Here is a 25328-nt window from a genome sequence, read left to right as displayed (position 1 = left end):
ACTTTTTAATGAACACAAAATTGAAATCAGTAAAAAGTTACTAAACTAAAGCTGGCAATGACATTAAATACGAAGAACGAACTAAAACTCGGAGAAATATATTTTTGCATTTGTATCAATTCATTTTTTAAACATTTCCGTATGAGTTATTTTTTATATTTCGCCCCAGCCTTTTTGCCAAGATTTCTTTAAAGATATTTTCAATGAATCACCCTGTCTCTAACGCAGCAGCCGTGGGTGGGCCATAATTAATTGCCTTGCACGAGCGTATGACTTTTCCACACCACTACGCAATGCATCACTAAAGAGTGGCATTTTCCCCTTTAAATAATTAACAAAAGCCCTTACCTCGTCAGTGAGCAACGGTAATTTTTTCAAATGTTGGCAGGTCCGCAGCAATGAAAAACTTGGAACCCCAGATTTATAAACTGACTCGTATGAAAATAAATCTTCTTGCATCACATTAAATATACGCAGGTGTACTGTACAGGAGTTGGATTAAACTGGAAATATAAAAAGTTCTTTGTTCATTTTGGTTTCAACAATGACTTCAAAGCTTGTATTGTTTTGCATGAATGGACGTAGATGCATCGCAGCAAAAAGTTGGTAAACTAACATTACGTCAAAACAATGCAATGTATTTCACCGGAAAGATGAACTCTTGCTACCAAAACCGCATAAATCTTTATTATCTTGATGGGCAGGCTTCATGCCTCTGTTGGCACAGTTGGAAACGTCTTCGTAATTCAATTACGTCTCAAATATTTTGTTTTTCTCAACTGTTCGGCTTTACGTTTGATTGTTCTAAAGCAGTCTTTTCTTAAACACTTCCCCTTTTAGCAATGATGACATGCTTTGAGCCCCCTCCCGATTTTGAAGAAGTGTACCACTAAAAAAAAAAATTGTTATTGTGCATTTATTGATCACGTAGGTCGTAGGCTACATGTTAGTAAGAAATCGTAGTTGGAATTGCTTCTCAGCAACTAGATTTTTAATGCAAGGTTTAGTGAGCGATCAACTAATGATGTCACAGGCAACGCAGCTTATGATTGGTGGGCAGTGGATTAAAGATGCAAAATGACATAATGAAGTCGAGGCGTCGATGGTGTAACGGTTAGCATTGGTGCCTTCCAAGCACTAGTTCCGGGTTCGACTCCCGGTCGACGCAGTTTTATTTTTTAATGGCAATTTTATATTTCTTGACTCTTGAGACTAAATAGAAAAACCACTCATCGGTGTGGCGTCTCTAAAAGTTAACCTTCATTCATTTTTTTTGTTCAAATGGTGATCTTTATTCTTTGCAATAGTTGAGTGAGGAAAAAAGTTTTTATTCGTCTGTTGTGATAATATTTCCGTAGATTCACGCAGTAAACAAATTTTAAAATTAAAGAAGTAGTTGCGAGACTGTAACAAACTAACAATACAATATTTCTTTTACAAAATCTTGAACTAAAACGGTGTGAAAACAGATTTACGAGTTCATTCACAGAACTTCAGGATGTTTAAAGTTCAATTTAGGCCAAATGTAATGAAATTCATCCGTTGAAATTCATTTACTTTCTCGCTTGCATTTGATTAAGTCGTTTATCATTCTTATACTTTTGCGTCATAATGCTGCGGAGAAAAGCTTTCCACACGTCACTAACTCCCCATGCAAAGTTAACAAACATGAATAGTTGCAAAACTTCTTTTATTTTTGATTTCTAAAGGTTCTATCTCTTTTTATCAGAGAAAAGATTTCAGATGTGAGCCACTGTTGTTTATGTCAGGAAGGAGCAAATTAGGGCTGTTCAAGTGTTCATGGCCAGCTAGCAGCTGTTTGATGTCGAAATATTTTATTTCAATTTCACAAAAAAAATTATTTCCCAGCTAATAATTCCTTGATTTGTATCGAAATCCAAACCACTTTGTTTTGTCGTGGGTTTGAATTTAAAATTTGCGCAAAAAAAAAAGAATTTTAAAATCCTCGAAACTCTCAAAACATGAAAAGGGTTGTGAACTTGTGGTGATCAAAGAGGATGGCTTTACGTTATGCTTCTCATGTTTTCTGACCGCAGAGGAATACGTATTTCGTTCCTGTTCTTGTCAGCGATGCCTCTTCATTTTATCGAGGATAAAAATGAGCAAAATTGAAAGCAATTTAACTGAAGTTATTAAACAAACACGACCTGAAACAAACTACCAAAATCTAGTCTTCATCCATAATGTAGAAATGAACTTGGCTAAAAACCTCCAGCATCTATATAAAAGAATTCAAAAACTAAAATTACGCCCATTGATCATTGCGGTAAGGCACTTATTCATGACCATGACCCAGTAAACAAATGAGAAAGGGACAAACTTAGAAGCGGTCTTCTTGGGTTACATCGTATTATTCTTATGACGTCAAGATAAATCTCTTTGTTTGCTTGAAACAAACAAAAGAACTTTCACAAAAGTCACAGCTAAACCTCCCCAACTAAATTGTTATTGGTTGTGTGCTGGGTTTGAATGGAGCGACTTGTTTATTACGTCACAAGAATATTGAGCAAACATAGCCGAGTCGTTAGACGTAATGAGATTAGGTTATGTCTTAAACATTGGCATCTTAATTATACACAATATCATAAAACAGAGGGATAAGGAGAAATAGTTTCATCTTCAGTGGTTCCCAAACATTTTCTAGTCTCGACAGCCGTCAAATAAGCCACCAAGCTTACGGACTCCTAAACTTATCCAACTTCTTGTTTTGGCACTCCTCAGGTAAAACAATTTTGCAAATGGTTTCGTTTCGACAACAAAATTAGATAATTTCTTTATGTTTCTTTTAATTTTAAAAACAAACTAAACACGTTTTTTTTCTAAAAAACAAATAGTTTTGTGTCGAACAGCTCCAATCGTTTGGTTCTATTAATTCCATTTATCGCTGTCAGCCTGAATGTTTCCTTTTACTGTGTGTAACACTTTTTTATACATATAATAATTATGTAAAAAAAAACATCTACGCAATTAATTTAGATATCTGTGAAAGTTTAAAAAAAGCACAGAGATGAATATCTGCAAAAAATGCGAAAAAAGCAAAACTAACCCGTTCGGAATTTAGGAACCTTCCCGCTGGGCGGCTTAACTATGGGCAGGTGCTTTATGGTTTGTGTGATTTTGGTTACTGTTGTGCATCACTAAACCGAATAAGCCCAACCGAATCGTCAACTGTTGTTGAAGTATGGTTGACTCAGTTTCAAACTAAAGGAGAAGAAATGGCTTTCCGGTGTGTTTGTCGGTGCAGTCAAGCTTCAATTGATTTCCTGATCACGTGACTATTCGTTGAAGCCTTGCGTAACTTGCCTGATGACTACAGAACGCGTCAATCATAATTTCGCCGCTTAATCAGCCAACAAGATGTGAAATCGGCGACTTCAGCTGTCATAATCAGAACAATTGATTCTATTTCGAACCAGACAGGAAAAAATCAGTTTGGATTTTGGCGATTAATGGCAATATTAGTGTCCTCCTAAATGTCATATCCTTCCATGGCGTTTCAAATCACCTGGTCTAGTTTGTTTTGTTTTGTTAGAAAAAAAAAGCTATTACTTTCTCCCATCAAAACGTTTCTTTTATTTGCCTTAAAACAAAAAATAAATGTCAGCGAAAGAGAATGAACTCGGATTTTTACATTTGTCTAAGGAAAAGCTTTCGAATATTACAACACGTTCACAAACCTGAAATACCGAATAGACCAGCGTTTCTCAACCTGGGAGTCGTACATTTGTCTTGAATTTATAATTATTTGGCAGTGCATCCTATGGATCCGTAATTGGGCCTCTCTCTTGCACCAGCTTGCTGGGCGTGCAGTTATTCTCTTGCGTTATATTGCCTTTTTTATTATTTTTCATTTAATTGATAGTGACTGTACCATTTTAATCCGTTATAGGGCAATTTTGTGTCACTTTTTTGCGAGGATGGCTTGCCTCTCCAGAATCCCTCCCTGGCGTTTGTCACTCCGTTTTACTAATGTATGACTTAATTCTTTTCATAATTTACATAATATTGTCACTACTGCTCGCAGACTAAATTGATTTATTTCTTAGCAACTGAAAAACATTATTGTTCATTGCTTTCTAAAGTTAACTGCTGCACTCTTAAACTGACCTACTGAAGATTTTAGCCTACTATGCCTGTTATAAAGTTGTGCTGAAGAGAATTTATTTGAAATCGCGATACACAACAAGATAACTTGACATCAATTGGACTGGTCGTACATTTGTCTTGAATTTTGTCAAATGACCTTGTAAAACAGTGTGAAACTTTTATTTAAGTCATTTCTGGGGAGGGGACAAATGCCCCTTTTGCCCCCTTAACTGCGCTTTGGATTGGCCCTACTACCACCAAACTTCTTCTCATCAACTTCTTTGGCTAGGACATATTGTAGTGTAGAATAAGACAATCATCCAAAAAACTCAGTTTATAATGAAACTCTTTTCAAAACTGCATCAAAGGCAAACGAAACCGAGGAAGACCAGCACAAACTTTTATGCGAAGGTTTGAACCTTCACAGAGCACAGGACAGATAGAAGAAAATCGCCAATTGTGGAGACGTTTTGTTGAAGCTATTTTGCACCCAACGTGTGTAAAATAAATTAACATTCACTCACGTACCGCCGGCACTTGAAGTCACTGCGCAAAAAACTAACCACCACCTATACAGCAGCGGCTGAAATGAAGACGCCCCTTTGTGCCTGCCGCACAACAACTACTTAAGAACGCAGAAGAACTTGGTTTAAGTGCGGCACACTGGACGAACCACATGTGAAACACGGAGTGGCAAAATCACACCTCCACGCTCCGTGACTTCATACCCCACGCCGATCCCCGTCCACCAAGGATGTCCCTCGCAAGGCTTGCGTGGGTCAGGCTTAACCGCCTGCAAACTGGCGTCGGCCGCTTTCGTTCGGACATGCACAAGTGGGGCCTGGCTCCTTCATCAGAATGTGAGTGTGGTGCCACGGAACAGTCCGCAGACCATGTCATCCACCACTGCCTAACCCACCGGCCTCCACACGGTGCGCATGGTCTGAAGGTCCTGGACGACGAGACTGCTGAGTGGCTGAAGATTTCCTGCCCTCCAATCTAGCCTGGAAAGATCGCTCATACGCCATCATCATCACCTCATTGTTATTATTATGTGAATGATTGTGAATGATCCATAGAAGACAATGCGTATTATGAGTAAAAAATGACAAGCTCTAATGACCTTAATTTTATAATAGTTTTCTAAAGAGTAGGGAAGTTTACTTTCTGCCGAGTTTATCATAAGATTCTTACAAGTTTGCCCTTGGAAATGACGCAAATACACGGAAATAGAACAGAAAGATGGATTCTGTGTGAAATAACAAAGACTACTCAAAAAATAATGGCTTACCTGGAAAACCTATATTTAAAATAATAGGCTACCTTATTTTACATATAGTCTGCGTCATAATTCAGAAAGGAAAATATCACCCAAGTAGAAAAAGGTTACACATAACAAGATAAGTTTTAACAGTGCAGTTAAAACCAATTGTTTAGTAAATTGTATTGATTTATGTTCTTGATAGGCTAATAGAAGGTTTTTCTATTCTGCCTGCCGTGATAGCTTTTATGACAATTTGCAAACAAAATTTAACCTCAGCGCTTAATAGTTTCACATCAGAATAAACTTGAAAGGCTTTGCTTATTATGACCGTCTACAAATTATGCCGTGGTAAATAGGTAAAGTTTTTGTTAATGTAATTACTGTAGTGTCCTTCATCAAACGGTTCCATTTAGAAATCTTTTGTGCTTTTTGATGGTTCAAATGATGTAGAGAGAACCATGGCCACGAGAGAACGTATTGATAATAGTGATCAAAGTGTTATGATTTATTTATTGTTCCTCTACAACTGAGTAGCCTATTTTTTGCGAGAGGAATTATTTAAAACCTTGTAGCATATTATTACTGATGTCATCACATTATTGCCCGATAGTCAGCCTGCGTTATGGAAAAAAGAGCATAATGGGTACCACGTTTATAATCTTCGTTATGACCCGACCTGAAATCGAACCCCGGTCTATATGCACTAAAGCTGAAGGCAATAACTACTCGGTCATTGAATTGGTGAGCGAATGTACTGAAAACAATTAAGTTTCAACAATACACTACGCGTTACTTATGGTACTGTATTGTTAAACCTTCGATTACTTTGATTAGACAGGTAATGACAAGATGTTTGAGATACAACTTTTGAAAGATATTGGCCTTTTTGCAAAGGAAACTTCTCTGTCATATAGTTTCTTGTAAAATTGTCTTTAGAAATTTTAGAAGTGAAAACGAAGTTTAATGATTTTCCATGTTTTGTTAGACCTCCCGCAAGAAAGTAATTTCCAATTTTATGTGATTCACATAGAACCACCTTCGCAATAAGTCCCACTGTAATGTAACACTGTGGCTTCTTTTGTGTCAACACAAGAAAGTATTAAAAAAAAGACATGTTCAAATGACAGGAAATGGAAATACCAAACGTGTTACCCGGAAATGTCAACTTCAACTACAACAATTCCAATTTTTTGGACTGGAGAAATAAACTTTCAGCTCAGATTCCACATAGTTTATTGTGGTTTCACAAGCCTTTGCTTTTGAATGATTTCCAACAACCAGCAAAGCGAATGAGTGTTTATTCTGCCCACTTCAGTAAGCGTCGATACAGAGGAAAGAATTGAGTTACACACTCCTGGAATTTGTTATTTTTTGTTGAACTTTGCCCACAGAATAGAAATATCACGCTTATTCTTTGTTTAAAAGATTAAGAGTTTCTATTCTACGCGTCTAGCCTACAGCTAGCACCGACTTTGATTAGTTTTGCGCTTGAAGTTTACTAATCACTCAATTAAATTTTATTTGTTTTATGTGTTGAAGTCTATTAAAACAAAACTTAAAACGTCCCGGAAAAAATGTTATCGTTAAAACTTTTTTTTTCTCAATTGCTAATGTCTGATTGGACCAGCTCTCGTTGGATCAGTTAGAGTTGTTTGTTTTTGTGAAATGTTATTTGAGAGTTGCCAAAATTACACCCTCACTAACACTAAGTCCAAGTAAATATTAACCGAACAATGTTGAAGAGCAGGTGATAAGGTGGGACTGTGTTTGCGACCGACATAAATAAATTGTCTGCTTTGCAATCTTGTCTGCTTTTAGTTGCTATTCGATTCTTCTTTTTAATGAGATATTTCCATATAAATTATTGAAATAATAAATACGTTTTGGATTGGTAATAAATTAACTGTAGGATGGGAAAATAACGACTTTCAGTCCACCTTTTTAATTCGTAAAACGTTGATATTTCTACACCGTTCTCACGTCTTGCAAAATTGTTAATTGGACTAAATCCGAGTTACCTCATGCGCAAACAGCCTACCTAATTTGAAAAATTAAAATTTTGGCATTAAAAAAAAGTGAATATTTTCATCTTATAAGTTCGTAATTTTTATAGTATATATTACACTATAAAGATTTTTCATGATAAATAATTATGCAAATGTTTACTTTTCATTACAGCCAGCAAATTAGTCGTTTATAAATTGATTCAACGTCTGCAGATTACCTATGTTGTATGACATTACCCAATTCTTTCGTCTTTTCAAGTTATGTTCTAAAATCGGGTCAAAAAAAAGATTTTTAGGGTTTATAAAACGTACAACTAAATTACAAATATAGAATCTTTAAGGTGTTATAGAGACTCAGGGACCGAGTCTGAGACCAGTGGTTCTTTTCCTTTGTTAACACCACCTTTAAATCACCAATTAGTGCTCCCGCCCCTTTCTAGATTCGAGGAAACGTAATGGATCACCTGGAATTCAGAATGTTAGTCAAAAGCTCGGTAAACAAGCATAGCTTCTTACGTCATCTTATAACTAAACCTACTGATTCAACATCTCCGTGCCCTTTGCAAATTTATTTGAAACCTCCCAGTGGTGCGTGCACCCCTGAAGTAAACTATTTGCAGAGAATAAAGTTCAAGCTAGTGCACCAAGTTGATAAAACACCTGTCAACAAGAAAACATCCAATGTGCAATTTCAAGGTAAGTTTTGCAGTAAAAATCAATGGAGATAACTGGAATGTGATGCAAAAGAATTTGAAAGTCGGCAAAATAGAAAGCCATTGTGTGCAGTAGATAACAAATTTAGCTGACAAAGTAAAATTTGATATAAAATAACATGTTTTTAGAAATGCTCTCCAAATTTGTTGTTCTACTTGCAAAACAACAAACGCTGTTGCAAACACACGCAAAATGGCAAAACTCGAGAACTTGTACCAAGATTGCACTTGACTACAGTCGACAAAATATTTGTGATTATCAACAGTTCAAAAGGTGTTCCGCGGAAAGGTGTTCAAAAGGTGTTACGCGGGTGTGCTGATTTAAGTTGAAGACAATCGACGGCTTACGAACAAAAGCCTTAAAAGTCAGGCTACCCAGAAATATTGAATTTCTTTTACACTAACGATTTTCCATGTGCATTGGTTGCGATGAGTAATTAAGCAGAGCTTGGGAAAAGTTGGCGATCACTTTCTCACAACTGGAATAGAGTCGCTTAGAAAAACCTATTCCGCAGTTTGAGAAGGGTAAAAACAATCAATGTATATGAGTCACCTTTCTTCCGGATGTTGAGCAATCTCTTCTTATTTGTGAATTTGCAAAGGCACGTTTAGTGGTTTGCAATAGATCTGGAATGTCGCAGTATCAGTTTTCGCTAAAAGTCAAGCCAAAACATGACGGGATTTGTTGGACAACAAAAAGTTGTAGTTCAATCTCGGCGTCGGTTAACAGAGGTTTGTGTCAAATGAAACTAGCATTGCTAAAACACGCTTAATGTCTACAGTTTGACAAAAAAAGCTTGAGAACGATTTTCGATAGACCACTATTCAATTTCCGATTTGTAACTTAATTGCCTTTTTTTTGGAGTCAGTGTATTGGCAAAACTACAACCCTGCTTTTCCGTTCTTGTAAACCCGTCTGTGTGATTGATGTAATCACTCATAAGTGTTTACAGTTAGCAAGTTCACTTGCTTGGCCTACTTTAGGCCTACTTATGTTTCGTGAAAAACCAATTCAAAATATGATACATAATTTGTTTGTGTAAATTTTGACAAGCTTCACATCCGCACTGTTCGTTGCGCTATGCCATATAAACATTGCGATAAAGTTACTCTGTACAATGTCGTGGTTCAAAATCACTGTTTTATTTATAAACTAACCATATTGCTTTAAAGTTATTATTAAATAAATGAAAAGGGCATTTTCCTTTGATCGTTTCAATAATGTTGTGATTGCGAAAAGAGAGCTTAGATAACATCATAACTTTGCTAACTTGCGTGTAAAAGATGACAGAAAGAGAGCCTAATCAAAACCCTTACAAAGTGTGACTAGCCGGAGCCTATTTCTTTTATTGTCATGGTTATTGTTGTTACCTTATTATATTGCCGACATAAATCATTTTGTCCCTTATTTCATTTTACTTTATATCATCAAATACCAGATTCACTTAAAACAACAAATGCTAGCAGCCCTGATGGTAGACGTCTCACTTTTAATTGCCGCATCAAAGTGACAGGTGTTGGCAAGGCGAAGATGAAGTTGTACAAATTTGAAATGTTTATCCAAGCTTTGGCTATTTTGAGAACGAGAATGAATGGTAAAACAGCAAATCCTTACAAAAGATATGGTTCTGAAAAGATCAACTAGCCAATGCTAGAACTACACTTGTTATTTTTGTCAGTCAATTAATCCAAATGAAGTAGTTGCACAAAATAGCGATTATTTTGATGGTGCCCTTTGCAATCTCGTTTGAGGCAAATAAGAGTTAATCAAGGGTGGTTAGATCCGCTTTATTCTAAAATCACAAATCATAAAATGAAGTTTTTACAGAGCCGCACCAATTTATTTGTTTGCAATGAAATGTCTTGAATAGCCTAGAGTAATAATAAATAATTATTGTATTGCTCTGTGGCGGAACTGTGAGTCTCCATCTGGAATGCACGATGTTCAAAGTTATAGGCTCACGAGCTGGCAAAGCAGTTAGAACCAGTTTGTTCGAGTGTTGATTTGTCAAAACCAAACGATTTTTTAGCTTCACATATTTCACCGTGGAATAAAATGACTCCAGTAGGCTACGTGATGCTGAATTTACAAATCAACCGAATATCTATTTTCTTTAGGTTTGGATATTTTCCTACTGGGACTTGTTTTCAGAACTCAACTGTAGTCAAAGATTTAAATACAATTTTGAAAGAGACATGTTCATGCAGTTCTAAAAGTTCCATTCCCACAATAGCCTACATGCTTCAGATTCAAATGGTTTGGCTACTGATTCTTCGATTGATGATTACTGCCAACAAAATGCCTTCCTCTCCTGGTGTAAAGTTTTGCAAATTTTCAACAAGCTTACATTCCATTCCTCGCCATATCACAATTTTCTATTTCTGTAAGAATAGTGGCCATTTGCAAATTGAATGATGATAACGAAACGATCAGTCATGTACTTCTAGTCTCTAGACTTCTAGTCTGGAAGTACATGGATCAGTACGGTACTACAAGGATGATAATGATCAATTCAGAATGTTTTTATTAAGGATTTTGTGCAGTCCATCAGAAAAGAGTTTCAAACTGTTGTTTCCTCTGCTCTCTCTTTGTAACAAAACTTTCAGCTGATTGATATAAATTAGTTGTAGAACTAAGATTTTTTGACTGGTGGGTTCCAGAACAGAGTCCCACTTGCTCCTTAAACATTTGAATTAACCGCTCACGACATCATTTTTAGCGTAAAGTAGGCTACGTTATTCAACATTTCTGCACTTGTAGAGAACAATTAAAGTTGTGCAAGTACAGTACAGTATAACAAAACCAATAAGCGCTTTATATTAAAGGACAACATTATTTCAAGTAAAGTAGTAACATGATATACAAAGTGAAAAGACCATTGCTGTTTTCAATTTTGTTGGTATGAGAAAATTGAAACAAAATTGACCAGCGCTTTGAGAATTTCTCCGTAGTATAATAAACTATCAAAACACAATAGGTTTTTTGTTTGACTTGATGAGGAAACGCCTTTCTGTAGAGAAACTACGCGTGCTTTGGATGCGTGTGTTTCCGGTTTCAGGTCAAAGAGGAGTGCCTCTTTTGTTTAATCTTCTGCCCTAGTTGCAAAATTTCCGCTTAAAGTACTGCCACAAAATGTTGATAAACTTAAACAAGTCTATTACAAAGCAACAAAGCTCTCAAAATATTCTTTAAAAAACAAATTAGGTTTAGTTGACTTGACCGAGTGATACTCTGGATCGCGGCTGTGTGTCACAGGACGAAGCAGAAGTAATTTTCGATCTAATTTACTAAGCTAATGTGGCTCGTTGGTCTAGGGGTATGATTCTCGCTTAGGGTGCGAGAGGTCCCGGGTTCAAATCCCGGACGAGCCCTACTTTGATAGATTTTGCAGTTCAAAAGTATTGTATCAAAACAATGAAAGTAATAACCGAACCAATGATAAAGTAACCTGAACTTGTGACAAGAAAGATTTTCTTTAGATTTGATAAGGTGGCAGAAAACTTTTTTTTTTCTGGAGAACAATTTTAATGGCCGAGGGCCACGGTTGAGAACCCCTGGCCTAACCTGTAGGAGAGAACCTCCTACAGCGCCCAGTTTTTTTACATTTTTATAAATTTTGAAAAATGTTGGAGAGAAACATTGAACTTTTGATTTTTATCCTATAGTTTGAGGTGTGCTATTGCCATATATGATATTGATCAATTCAGAATGTTTTTATTAAGGATATATCATCAAAAATAAAAATTAACTAAACTTTTGACAGTTTGTTGGTGTAAAGGGGGCGGAAATTTTTTTACCAATAACCAAGGGCGGCAGATTGTGCTGCTAAGTGCGACGCCACTGCCTTTAACAAACCGAATTTGTTCTGGTGACCAGACAAAAGCAGAAACCTGTTGCGATTCTTATAGGTTGAATTGTTTCAAATATACGCGGCTCGTTGGTCTAGGGGTATGATTCTCGCTTTGGGTGCGAGAGGTCCCGGGTTCAAATCCCGGACGAGCCCAAATGTTTCTATTTTTATTTATGATTTTACAAAGTTATTACACAAACTTATGGAAGCTGTGAAACTTATCAATACACTTTTTGTGTGAGAGCTCGTTGGACCAAACTCGGAGGAGAACGTTTATTTTTACATGTGATGGTAAAAGGAAAAATTCGAAACAATGTTTTTCCACTGATTTCAAATTTTCGAACCAGGCAATGCGTAGGCTAATACTTTGCAAACATAAATCTACACATTTTAAAAATAAATAAAGCTGAACCTAATCAAATTATTTTTGAAACACAGTAAATTTATTAGTGGGAAAATAAACTATTTGAACAATAGTCTTAATTGACTGCACCTTTTCTGAGTCATGGCTCTCCAGACCGTGGCTCTAAAAGACGTGGCCCCCTTGAGTAAAATAAAAATGTATTTGTTTAAAGAACAACGAACGAAACGAAATCAATGAAAATTGAAAACAGTTAACGAGTGATTAAATGATTTACACCTCAGTGCGAAACTTGCGCCTGATTTTGTTTTAGCAAGCCTTTTATATTCGGCTCAGTCTTTGATACAGCCAGACGAATGTCAATTGCGCACATAGAGACGATTACGTGTTTTCGTTTTAATGGTAGGCTATGCTTTTAGCTAGTTTTACGATACTATCACCTACATGAGTGTTTTTTGTTTCACAACTGTACGTTTCTGTCAATTAATACATGCACGGCCTACTAGAACACGGCCAAATATGTTGCTATTTGAGGAAATTTCTAAGAGTCTGAATTGTTACAATCATAGCTATGACAAACCTATCATCTTCCCATTTCCAAAAGTAAGTAAAATGAGCAATATTTGCATCTAGACATATTTTTGGCTTGTTTTTCCAGAGATTAGATATGTATGTTAAGCACAACTTATGCAATAATAATGTAAAATATGTAAATTTTCCATCTAGCCTACATCCTGGAGGTAGTCTCATCATACAGTCGTTAGGATTTTTGTATAACAGGATTTTTTGCTAATAGCCACATTTTACTTGCAAAATTAAACTTGGTGGAAAACAAAACTAACTAAAATTTAAATTAGCACATCAAATGAACCGCTTACAACATAGAATTCACAAAAAATCCTTGATATTTTAAATGGAACATGCAATTTCACCAAAAGCGACACACCAAACGATACTACCTCCAGGTTGCAGTTGGAAAATCTTACATATTTTACATTGTTATTGCATAAGTTGTGCTTAACATACATACCTAATCTCCGGTTAAACAAGCCAAACATATGTCTAAGTACAAATATTGCTTATTTTACTTACTTCTGGAAATGGTAAGATGACAGGTTTGTCATAGCTATAATTGTAACAATTCAGACTCTTAGAAATTCCCTCACATAGCAACATATTTGGCCGTGTTCTAGTAGGCCGTGATACATGTTATAATTCATTAATGAAGCCTTTTATCGTGGCCCTCCTGAGAACGCTCTTTGGCCCCTTGGAGGGCCGAGAGCCACGGTTGAGCACCCCTGGCCTAACATGTAGGTGAAAACCTCCTACAGTAGCCTACCCAGTTTTTTACATTTTGATAAATTTTGAAAAAAGTTGGAGAGAAACATTGAACTTTATTGATTGATTTATTGATTTTTATGCCATGAGGTGTGCTATTACATGATATTGATCAATTCAGAATGTTTTTATTAAGGATTTTGTGCAGTCCATCAGAAAAGAGCTTCAAACTGTTGTTTCCTCTGTTCTCTTTGTAACAGTTGATTGGTATAAATTTGTTGTAGAACTAAGATATTTGACTGGTGGGTCCCAGCACAGCGTCCCACTTGTTCCTTTAACGTTTAAATTAACCCCGTACAGGCGGACAACATCATTTTTAGCGTAAAGTTTATTATTCAAATATTTCTGCACTTGTAGAGAACAAATAAAGTTGTGCAAGTATAACAATACAAATAAGCGCTTCATATAAAAGGACAACATTATTTCTAGTAAAGTTATATGATATACAAAGTGAAAAGACATGCAGAGACGGTCTTATTCACAGCGCCACCCAAGGAATGACTAAACAATTATCAGCAACCACCAGGGCAGTAGGGGTCAACTTCTTGCAAGCTGACAAGTAGCAACTGTTGCCGTTGTGGTGGCGGAATGGTATCGGGGTAAGATATCATTTTTGCGGAGCGGGTTCAACACTTGGTGGTGACAACAAACAAGTAGCAACTGAATCATTGTCAAGACAGCTAGCTAACCATCGATGTCTAATCTCCAAAAATATGTGATGCCACATATTTCAGCTCAGTTGTTGTTTCAACGTAAACTACCACCTCCGCTCGGAATTAGGAAATATAAACTAATAAATGCAGCTTTTGTTGGTCTGCTAAAATCACTTGCGTTCGACATGGCTGACAAATTGAGTTACTGTATAAGTGGTAGCAGCAAACAATGCAAATCCTTAAGGCGAGATTCACACCGAACATACAAAACTGTCTTTAGCATACAAAAACGTTGTATTCCTGGTGTAAATTGGTAAAAGAAAACAAACATGCGCCATTTTTCGTGGGACGTTTTTCCATGTTGAAGACAGGTTGGTATGTTCTGTGTAGAATCGGCTTGATGATTTTCCCCTTGCTTCTACATGTTGTATTGCTCTCTGCCGCCGCCACTGAACCATAACAATTCTTGGCGTGCAGATTGTTGAATTTATTTTCGTGGAAACTACTCTACTGTAAGGGTGTGCTCTAGCTTGCTGCATGGCTAGTTCGACTCACGGCGTGACTTCTGGCCACAAAAGGTTTGCGCTTACTATGTTTATTTATTTTGCAGCACTTGGCGTTAATGTTTAAAAATCTGATTTAACAGATAAGACTTACAAACATTAACAGTTGGACAATTACACTAGGCTCTGAATATTGACTAGCAAATAATCTGTGGCACATGAAAGTTTAGATTGGAGTTGCCATTTTTCCCCTCTCTTTTTCTTCTGAGCTAGCCTGGGTTTATTTTTTTGTTAGCTCAGCTATTTGTAGCATTTGGGTGGGTTGGGCCTTCTTGATCATAACTTGGGATCATTTGTTTTGGCACTCACATGTGCTATTGTCGGCTACCCCGCAAAGTACATTTCCCTTTATTATTTGTATATGGTATTGGCAACTATCTGCATTTTTAGTTTTATTGGTTAGTGCTTTATTCATTAAAATAGAATCGCGTTGATTTTGTTGTCAACATTCGGTGTGAATCTCGTCTTAATTAAAAACCCAGAAACCTACAGATTGTGGTAGAATAGAGGAAGTAGGCCTAACAATTGGCATGCGTAGGGGAAAAGAGTGATTTGACATTTGTCCAAGATCTGTAACAAATATAGCCTACTGTATTTTAACACCAGAGCAAGAGATTTAGTCTGCTCATTGTAACGCCATATTGCAGTCATATTTCAATTGATCTTATCATTACAATGTTTTATGGACACTTCAATGTTTTTTTTTAAACCTTCTTACCAACCTGAGTACTGTTCCAGCAAACCAAAACAATAGGGCTCGTCCGGGATTTGAACCCGGGACCTCTCGCACCCTAAGCGAGAATCATACCCCTAGACCAACGAGCCGCGTATACCTACAGCAATTTGTTTGGTTTCCAAAATAGCTGCTATTATAGCGACGTCTTCGGGTCAACCATTTTACAAAGCGTCAGCTCTATTGTTTCTCGTACAGACGCGCTCTGTTTCTTCGAAATCTGTCCCTCAGCTGCGGTCGTCCCTCTTATAAGTGAGATAACGTCATTAAATTGTAGCTTAAGTGGGATTGCCAACCAAAATAGTAAAAAAAAGAGCGATAACTGTCACTATGAAGTATGAACAACAAACAAAATGGTCTGGGGTATAAAGGTGTCCAAAAGGCAAAGTGACGATACAGCCGAAGTCAATATAAGCAAAGTCGAATGGACCTAAAAGATATGAATTTTAATGGATCATGGACCTACCAAGCAAGCAAGCAACCGGATCAACGAAAAATGTCGATAGGCTATATGCGAACTGTCGATATAGTTTGTAGATGTTTGCCCAGAGATAGGTGTAGCCTACTCCAGTTCTTGCTCAAAGCAATCCCTCGAGTGCGAGAGGTCCCGGGTTCAAATCCCGGACGAGCCCTGCTTTGGTAGATTTTGCAGTTCGAAAGTTTTGTATCAAAACAAGAGAAGTGATAACGTTTCCACTGATAAAGTAAGCCGAACTTGTGACAAGAAAAGTTTTCTTTTGATTCATTTAGACTGGGAGCCTGCGACAGGAGATTTCACCCCATAAGGTACAAAAGGTTTGACCCCTTGAAGTTACCGGGGTCAACCATGTTACTCACAAAAAGTATGGAAGATTGACCCCACTGGGTGGGTTTGGACCCTAGAGCCCCCTAAAAATCCCAAAAAGGGGGGTTATTTTACCCCACAGGGTACATGGACCAAACTTGGTCAAAACGAAGTTTTATGTCAGGACATCACAAAAATATCAAATCTAACAATATCTTCGGGTGGAAAGGTGATGTAAGATGTCTTCAAAGTGACCCTCCTTCTAATCTAACAATATTTTTAACAATCTAACAATCTAACAATATTTTCGGGTGGAAAGGTGATGTAAGATGTCATCATAGTGACCCCCCAGAGGGGTTATTTCACCCCATAGAGTACATGGACTAAACGTGGTCAAAACGAAGTCTTATGTCAGGACGCCACAAAATATCAAACCTAACTATACTTTCAGTTGGGAAGGTGATAAAAGACCTACCCAAAAGTGAATCTCCTGGTTTAATTTAATTCATCCCTTACTCGAACCAATCTTGGTGTAACGGAAGTGCTATGCCAAGACAGTAGGAATGGATTAAATCTAACAATATTTTTATATAGGTTTTGGTGAAATACATTCACAAGCTGTCCCATGATGCATGAAATGGGACTATATTTTACAAAAAGTTTTTGCATAAATCATTTTCAGTCAATCGAAAAAAGGCAACAGGACATGACATTGCATGGCTTTGTAACACCAAAAACAGAAAGTAGGCTACATAAGAAGCATATAGCCAGAAAATTGATCCAAGATCTTGATACGACCACTAAATGTTGACTTAATCGTACAACTAACTATCCAAATCAAAATATTTCGAAAGGAATCATTTCGGAACGTTAATTCAGGCAGTAATGAACATTTTCCAGCTGCTACAATAAATAACCCAATAAACCCAATAGGCTATAGTAAATTTTTGTCTTTAATGCCATTTGCTTCTTGTCTCCAATTAGTTATTGTAACTGTTCATTCATAAACAGAGATTGTTTGTGTAAATGTAAACGGTCGTTTCTTTATTCTTCATTGTCACTGCTGTCGCTTTCTTCGTCTTCTTCTTCTTCAGATTCATACAATTCTCCTGTTATATACAGAGAAAAGAAATAAAGACTGCACGAAACATTTGCTATTATGCACTACAGATATGCGTAACATACAATAGTAATTTTATTGTCTTTTACAGACGTATATTTTTCTTCGAATAATGCAACATTGCAACTTACTATTAACTGGAAAAAGTGTTATTTTTTCAACATTTATTAATGATTCAGTGCACCCAGGCATTTCTCTCAAGATTGCAAAAACTATTGGTTACAGGTTCTTTAAACGAAACTTTACAGCCAGTTATTGGCTAATGTTTACAGTCCAGAAAGTAAATGACGGATAGACCAGGAGAAAGTTTTATATTTATAAAGGGTAACCCAAGCGACACTCAATGCTGTTTACCTTCTTCTTGACATTCCTGGATGGGATCAGATTCCACGCAGACATCTAAAGATGTAGGTGAAGCTTCACCTTCAAACCACACCACTTTATAACAACCTCCTTCTTCTTTCCAGCCATACTCTAGTGGCGATGTTGCTGCTTGTTCACTTCTACTTGTAGACAACCACCGTCTTGCGATGAGACGAGTGCGCCTTATCTTCTGGAGAAGTACTCGTGAACAAGGTGGTAGAGTACTACTATCTAGCTTCTGTATGCATGATATCCTTTCATTTTCTTTTTTGGGTTTGTAGCTGTCTAAAAACATTTGTAAACAGACTTCGTTGACATAAATAATTTTCTTGTTTTTGTACATGTTACACACAAAGTTCTCTATTGCGATGATAGTGTTTTCACTAATTTCTTCGTCTTGTCCGAGTTGGCTAAAAGCTGCCTACGCTTTGTGGTTTCCTTGGAGTAATTTCAGCGGCCGCACTTTCCCTTTCCTGCAAAATGACGAGGTGTAGGCTAATCAGAACTTGTAAAGGCATGATATGCAGGTAAACACTTGCAAATCGTCGCTCCAAGTGCGGTATGCAGCTGGTTGATGCTGATGTAGCGTTGCGTGTTACTGCTTTGCAACTCAGCTTCTATCCATATCTTTAATGAAGGATCAAAAGTTTCATAGCAACCTAGGCCAATTACAAGACAGTCGGTGTCAGACGTGCGGATAACCACACTGCTTGGGGCTGGTACATTTACTAAGTGGTGAAACATCCTACTGTCCGCTTCTTCATGGTCATTACACTGTGTAGCTTCTACATTTTTTACAACTTTACCATCTATTACTTTATAACAGTAGCACGTATCACCAGCATTAGCAAAGAGCGTTTTGTGTTGCAACAAATGAGCAAAGTTGTCATCTTCCCAGCTGCTAACAAGAAACTTAATTAAAAACTCTTTAAAACTGTTGTTTTTGAGTGCTTGAATCCAGTTACTTGGACGTTTCTGAGCTGGCCCAATGACATGATATGCTGCCAATAATGAAGCTCTTGAATCTCTTTTGCAATCTTTGATCGAGGGAGATAGCCACTTGTCGGCGACAAAATGAATAGTATCGCCATCGGATAGTAGAATCCTCTATTGCGCCAAAGGAAGCTGGAAGAGCAGTGTTCATCTGCAAATGCAGAAAAAAGAAAGCATCAATAATGGTTGCATTTATTGTTTCAGGAGGGGTTGTTGAAACTAGTGACTCTAAATAATTCTGCCGTCCCAAGGTAAAGCGACGTAACTACAGATTTTCGATTTTCCCACTTTTTATTGTTAAACGCTTCGCAAAGACTATATTTTTCTTCCAGCAAAGACTCAGCAGCGTAACTGCAGTAGTTTGCGAGATATTTGGTGGTCAAAACGACGTAACTACATATAAAGATCATCTATGCAAAGCCAAAACGACGTAACTGCCAGTTACGTCGTTACGTAACTGCCAGTTACGTCGTTTTACCATAGAATCCAGAGCAAATAATCCCAGTTACGTCTATTTACAATAGAATCTAGAGTTAATCCCAAATTCTCAATGGGGTGTCAGTCTCTGCCAAACAACGCCAGCTGTTTCGCTCGTGTTGCAAAGACAATTAGACAATTAGCAAAAGAATAACCTCATTTTGTACTGTAGATAAAATTCTTATTAGCTTCTGAAGTGAAAATATTAATACAGAAGCTGCAGAGTCAACACGCAACAAAATATTAACCTCATTTTGTAGATAAACTTCTTATTAGCTTCTGAAGTGAAAACATTTTATCTACAAAATGAGATGAATATTTTGTTGCGTGTTGACTCTGCAGCTTCTGTACCCAAACACTCTTCATGAAGAGTCTTGTAGCATCCTTTTAGTAAACAGAATCAGCAGTTAGCTTTAACAAAACTACAAGTTAAACGCGAATAATGGCAAAAAAAATCGACTTGCATGAAGTTGTGAAAACGCTTATAAATAATTCTGAGGACGATAACGCTAATGGCAGAGACTACATGGTGACATACTAAAGAAGCTATGCCCGCTTATGCCGGCAAATCGACCACAATTTTGGGAACAGCTGCCCACCGACGACAACTCACTTGACTTGATTGATGTTGGCTAAAGATACTGCATTGTATTTGAACCATATCACATATTATGCGTGTGAATTCAATGCATTGCGTTAGATACGCCGGTTTGCCTTTGCAGCACTGTCAGAAACACAATCAGGTTTACAAAGGTAAAGCGACGTAACTACACTAATTATCTTAATTAGCGAAAATTAGGACAGCAATCAATGTTTTTGTTCCCATTGAAACAAAAAGGAGGCAAGGTCTTTAAGTTAGAGGCATCAAATGTTGAATTTGGATTAAAATGTCGTTATGGTTTACGATTAACTTTAAAGCTCTTTTTCTCGGTTTTAACTTTTCTGTAGTTACGTCGTTTTACCTTTGGACGGCAGAATTCATCATTGCAGCTTTAGGAATCTGTTGCATTGTTCCGTCCACATGGCTGAGAGACAATGGAATAGGCGTCAGTGGATATTTCAGTACTTCTGCCATATCTATTTTTTGTTGAAGTGAGTGGTACAGGATACTTCCGAATAGATCTCGAACCATACAGGCGGCTACCACTTTACCGTCTGCTCTATAAACTTTACGTTTAGTAGCTTCTGATGCAAATGTTTGCAGATTTTGACGCTGTATTCTTTTTTCAAACCGGCTTGGATCATTAACACACTGATTAATGAACTTTTGCTTTTTTTTTGTCCAATCTCAACCACCGTAAGAAAAAACTTTTCGGTATGATCTGATGCTGCTGTAGCCTACCTGTCCCAATTTAATCGCTTTGAAAAAAAAACTTACCTCAAGAAATTAGGGCAGCAGATAATCAAAAGTTCACTGTGCCATATGGTAACTGTGGGCAATGTAGGACTTCGTTTTGACTAATATTGGTACAGGTAGGCTACCCTATGGGGTAAAACAAACTCTGATGGCCTGGCCCTGGGGGGTCACTTTGGTGGTTCTTACATCATCTTTCCACCCGAAAATATTGTTAGATTTGATATTTTTGTGATGCCCTGACATAAGACTTCGTTTTGACCAAGTTTGGTCCATGTACTTTATGGGGTGAAATAAACATTCCGAGGGGGTCACATTAAGGAGGGTCACTTTGATGACATCTTACATCACCTTTCCACCCGAAAATATTGTTAGATTTGATATTTTTGTGATGTCCTGACATAAGACTTCGTTTGAACTAACTTTGGTCCATGTACCCTATGGGGTGAAATTAACTCCCTGGGGGGTCACTTTTGGGGGGGGTTTACATCACCTTTCCACCCGAAAATATTGTTAGATTTGATATTTTTGTGATGTCCTGACATAAGACTTCGTTTTGACCAAGTTTGGTCCACGTACTTTATGGGGTGAAATAAACCTTCCGAGGGGGTCACATTAAAGGAGGGTCACTTTGAAGGCATCTTACATCACCTTTCCACCCGAAAATATTGTTAGATTTGATATTTTTGTGATGTCCTGACATAAGACTTCGTTTTGACCAAGTTTGGTCCATGTACCCTATGGGGTGAAATAACCCCCTTTTTTGGGATTTTTAGGGAGCTCTAGGGTCCAGACCCACCCGGTGTGGGTCAATCTTCCATACATGGTTGACCCCAGAAACTTCAAGGGGTCAAACCTTTTGTTTGGGGTGAAATCTTTTGTCGTAGGTTCCCGGTCTAATTGGGGTGGCAAAAAACATAATTTCTTCAGGTGAGCCATTTTAACGTAAGTTTAGTAACAAGCAAGCTACTGAAAAGTTTTGCGAAAGTAAAATTTATAAAATTAAAATTAAATCTACTACTGTTTATAGCCTATAAGCCCTATATGGAAACACAGGTCGTCTGTATTGTATTGATCTTATTTTACGACCGCGATTTTCTCTGAAAAGTATTTTTGCAAAAGTTTGATGAATTGATCCTTGAATTAATTACGGCATTCATAAAAGGTAACAACAATTTCAAAATAATTATTTTATATGTAGTTTAAATGTATGAATGGCAATGACATGCAATACTAACCTACGAATGCAGCAGTGACGTTCGGTGGCTTCCTTAAACTGATGGGAAAGCAACTTGGAAATATGTTGCAGCAAGGTAGTAGGCACGAAGGGCGTAACCGTCGGGCGAAGCCCGAAGGCGTGTTGCCGAAGGCAACACTTCCAGCGGGGGGTCTGGGGGGCCTCCCCAAGAAATTTGTGAAAAACACTTTCCAATGTGGTGCGCTCTGAGACCATTTCCAAAACAAATCAAAAATAAAAGTCTGTCAAATTGTGCTTCGCCTATGTCGTGATCATACATCCATTTAATGTTTAGAAGTTATGAACAATGTTGAAAAGGAGCGATCTTCCTGGCGTCAGCACAACCTGACTACTCACTATAGAACAGCGAGCATTGTGTTTCGCTAACCATACCGGTGTAGCCTCCACACTAGCCATCAAGACTTTTCCAAAAACATGTGTTTCTCGGCAGTCGAGCCCAGCCTAATGGGCGAAACACGTGTCTATCGCTGAGTTCCTGCTACACTCGAGGAGACATCAAAAAAACAGCAACAATCTTTTCGCCTTTATGATGCTGTGCTGTGTACCGTGACGAGAGACCATTCTGTGCGTATGACGACATAGTCTAGCGATTGTGCGCATTGACTTCACTGGGAAAGCAACTCTAACCATAACACATCTGATTGGCTAAACAGCTGGTGACGTTTTGCAAAACGAGTGAGGATTGGATAAAACAGGGGTTCCCAAACTTTCTTTTCATCGGTACCGTTTGGTCAATTTATAGATTCGCTCGTGTACCCCCAAAATTTTCTCATATTTTTGGCTTTAGAAAGTCTAGATATTGCAACAAATTAACAGTAGAGCTGCATTAGAAGACTGCATACATGATATTTTGTACCAATCAAAGCACACAAAGTTATTCATAACAATGTAATCCAAGGTTAAACAAACACTACAATCAATCAAACAAACAATATATCGGCTGAATAAGCCCAGCAATCCTAGCTAATGTGATGGATGAGCCTGCTTTTTAGCAACAAGCTCACTAGTACGAGGTAAAACATTAGCAACAGCACAACGAAGATCATGTTCAGGTGTTTTGAGCTGTGATCTGTTTTTTGATTTGATTTCAAGCAGCACTGAAAATGTTGACTCACACAACCATGTTGATGGAAACAACAACAATGCAAGAATAGCAGGTTCCGCAATCTTTTGATAGTTACTGTAGTTGTAGTTAAAGCTTCTACTGGGGTGAAAATGTGACTTACTAAGAAGTTCTTAATCTCAGGTCTTCAAATTATTAACATCATCAGGTGATAAAAAATATTTTAAGGCAGATCAGAAGTTATGGAAAGAATATCCTTATACTTAATCTAATGTACCCCTTGAAAAGTCGAAATGTACCCCTGGGGGTACATGTACCTCAGTTTGGGAACCCCTGGGATAAAACGAAAGCGTTTCTGACAGGAGCGTTTGCGCTAATTGGCATTTATAGGCAAGACATGCGGTTTGGTGAGGACTTAGACTACTCACAAGCGTTACAAATAATTCTAGTCACTAACACAGTAATTTTCAAGTTAAAATAGACGTGATAAAAATAATAAGAAGGTAAACCTAGAATTCAGTCATTATATTTTGCATAGTTTTCGCTGGTAAGCACTGCTTTCCTTGCTTTTCCTCACCGATCGTCACTGGAATGCAGTGAGCTTGACGATTTTATACCTACATTGGTAAAAAGGTTCTACTGTATTGTTACAATTTTAAAAACTGGTAGTTTTTGTAGCCTATCATGGAAAATTTTCATTAGCCTTCTACTACTGTACCTACTGTTCTACACTTTTATTGACCTCTGCTATGTTTAACCATAGTTAATAAATATACCTAGTTCGCCAGTTAATAAATATACCTAGGTATATTTATTAACTATGGTTTAACATATACTGGATTATTTTTTGTTGTGATGATCAAAAATCAAAACCAACCAAACTTTTGAAAGTTTGTTGGTGTAAAGGAGGCTGCAATTTTTACCAATATCCAAGGGCAGTAGATTGTGCTGCCAAGTGCTACGCCACTCAGTGCTTCCACTTCTGACAATTGATAAATCCTCTTCAATTTCCTTTTTTGTCCCGAAAAATCCATTTTTCCTCAGTCGGAAATCTTTCAAAATTTTCTTCATAGGCGAGGTTATTTTTGACGTTATTTAGATTAAAAAAGGTGCTAATACAACTTTAAAGTTATTATAATCTCAGTTAAAGCTATTTTAATCTCGATTATATTAAGTAGCACCGGTATGTCGAAGCAACGTTGTTTTATTAGAACAGTAGGCTGCACAAAAGCAGCCCATATTTTACAATAACATGGTTTACTTCCTTTGTTTACTGTCCAGCTAAAAAACTGCTTGTCAGTTAGTCGGTTCTGGGACATTTACCACCTGGAGTCCTGGACATCATTTACCAAATACCACTCTCATCTTTCCTACCCGGACTCCTAACCTATCCCTTACAGCAAAAATGTACAGGTGGTAAATGTCCAGTTTCAACTAATTATCCATCCATTAACAAATTTATTTTTGTGTTTAATTTAGTTTTCCTTGATGAGCTAAGCCGCTAACTTAACACTATTGGCTAAGCTATCTCTTTTTTTTCTCCTTGTCAGTAACGTCTTCACAATCATCTGAGACTGATGAAAAACTCCACGATACTAGGCCTAGGCCTATTCATGATACTGACTCAGTCTGACTGTGTACACTTTACATGTTGTAGGCTATACATACTACAATTACTACCGTACTACATAGCCTCTATTATTATGACACCATCAGTTAGCATAGGCAAAAACTAACTTTTCTAAACCGGAAGAATATCACTAGCCTAAGCTTATCATACCTAGCTGTACGTCGAACCTCAGTGAACTTTGTCATTGCTACTTCAACTGTAAATCAACGGATTACCTAACTTTAACTCAAAGAATTGAGAACTAACTCTCTCACTGCAGTCTGCAATCACGTCCAATTCCCAAAATGGCGATAAAAGAAATCAAGCGACAGAAAGGCGAAGGTGGCAAAGAGAGTAAGAGGGGTTCCGGATGGCGAGTGACGATGGAAACCAGCTGATCATCGTTATTCCAGTCGTTTTTAGAACTTTTGAAAGAGAATATTAATAATTTTTTTTTTAAATTGCTAAAAACAACCATTCCCTTTGTAAGACAAAATTTCCTTGTAAAATTGTTAAAAATCCTTAAAAAATCCTTCCTATCTTCATTTCCTTTTTTTATCCTTCGAAGCATTGAAAAATCCCGATTTCGGGATAAAATCCTGCAAAGTGGAAGCACTGACGCCACTGCCTTTCACGGTAACCAAATTTTGTTCTGTTCATTGAAGAGTATCAGAAACGTGTTGCGATTGTTATATGTTGAATTGTTTTAAATATACGC

The 25328-nt window shown here is 37.3% G+C and overlaps 4 non-coding genes across 4 annotated transcripts; 3 read left to right on the top strand and 1 right to left on the bottom strand.

Moving 5' to 3' along the window:
• The first annotated feature begins 1096 nt into the window (after positions 1 to 1096).
• On the top strand, positions 1097 to 1168 carry Trnag-ucc (transfer RNA glycine (anticodon UCC)). Its single transcript has one exon. It is a non-coding gene; the product is annotated as a tRNA-Gly (tRNA).
• A 10222-nt stretch (positions 1169 to 11390) lies between these two features.
• On the top strand, positions 11391 to 11462 carry Trnap-agg (transfer RNA proline (anticodon AGG)). Its single transcript has one exon. It is a non-coding gene; the product is annotated as a tRNA-Pro (tRNA).
• A 560-nt stretch (positions 11463 to 12022) lies between these two features.
• Positions 12023 to 12094, top strand: Trnap-ugg (transfer RNA proline (anticodon UGG)). The gene has a single exon. It is a non-coding gene; the product is annotated as a tRNA-Pro (tRNA).
• A 3515-nt stretch (positions 12095 to 15609) lies between these two features.
• Trnap-agg (transfer RNA proline (anticodon AGG)) lies at positions 15610 to 15681 on the bottom strand. Its single transcript has one exon. It is a non-coding gene; the product is annotated as a tRNA-Pro (tRNA).
• Between the last annotated feature and the right edge of the window lie 9647 nt (positions 15682 to 25328).

Source organism: Aplidium turbinatum, chromosome 1, assembly GCF_918807975.1.
Source record: "Aplidium turbinatum chromosome 1, kaAplTurb1.1, whole genome shotgun sequence".
Lineage (NCBI taxonomy): Eukaryota > Metazoa > Chordata > Ascidiacea > Aplousobranchia > Polyclinidae > Aplidium > Aplidium turbinatum.
This window is presented reverse-complemented; position numbering and strand designations above follow the sequence as displayed.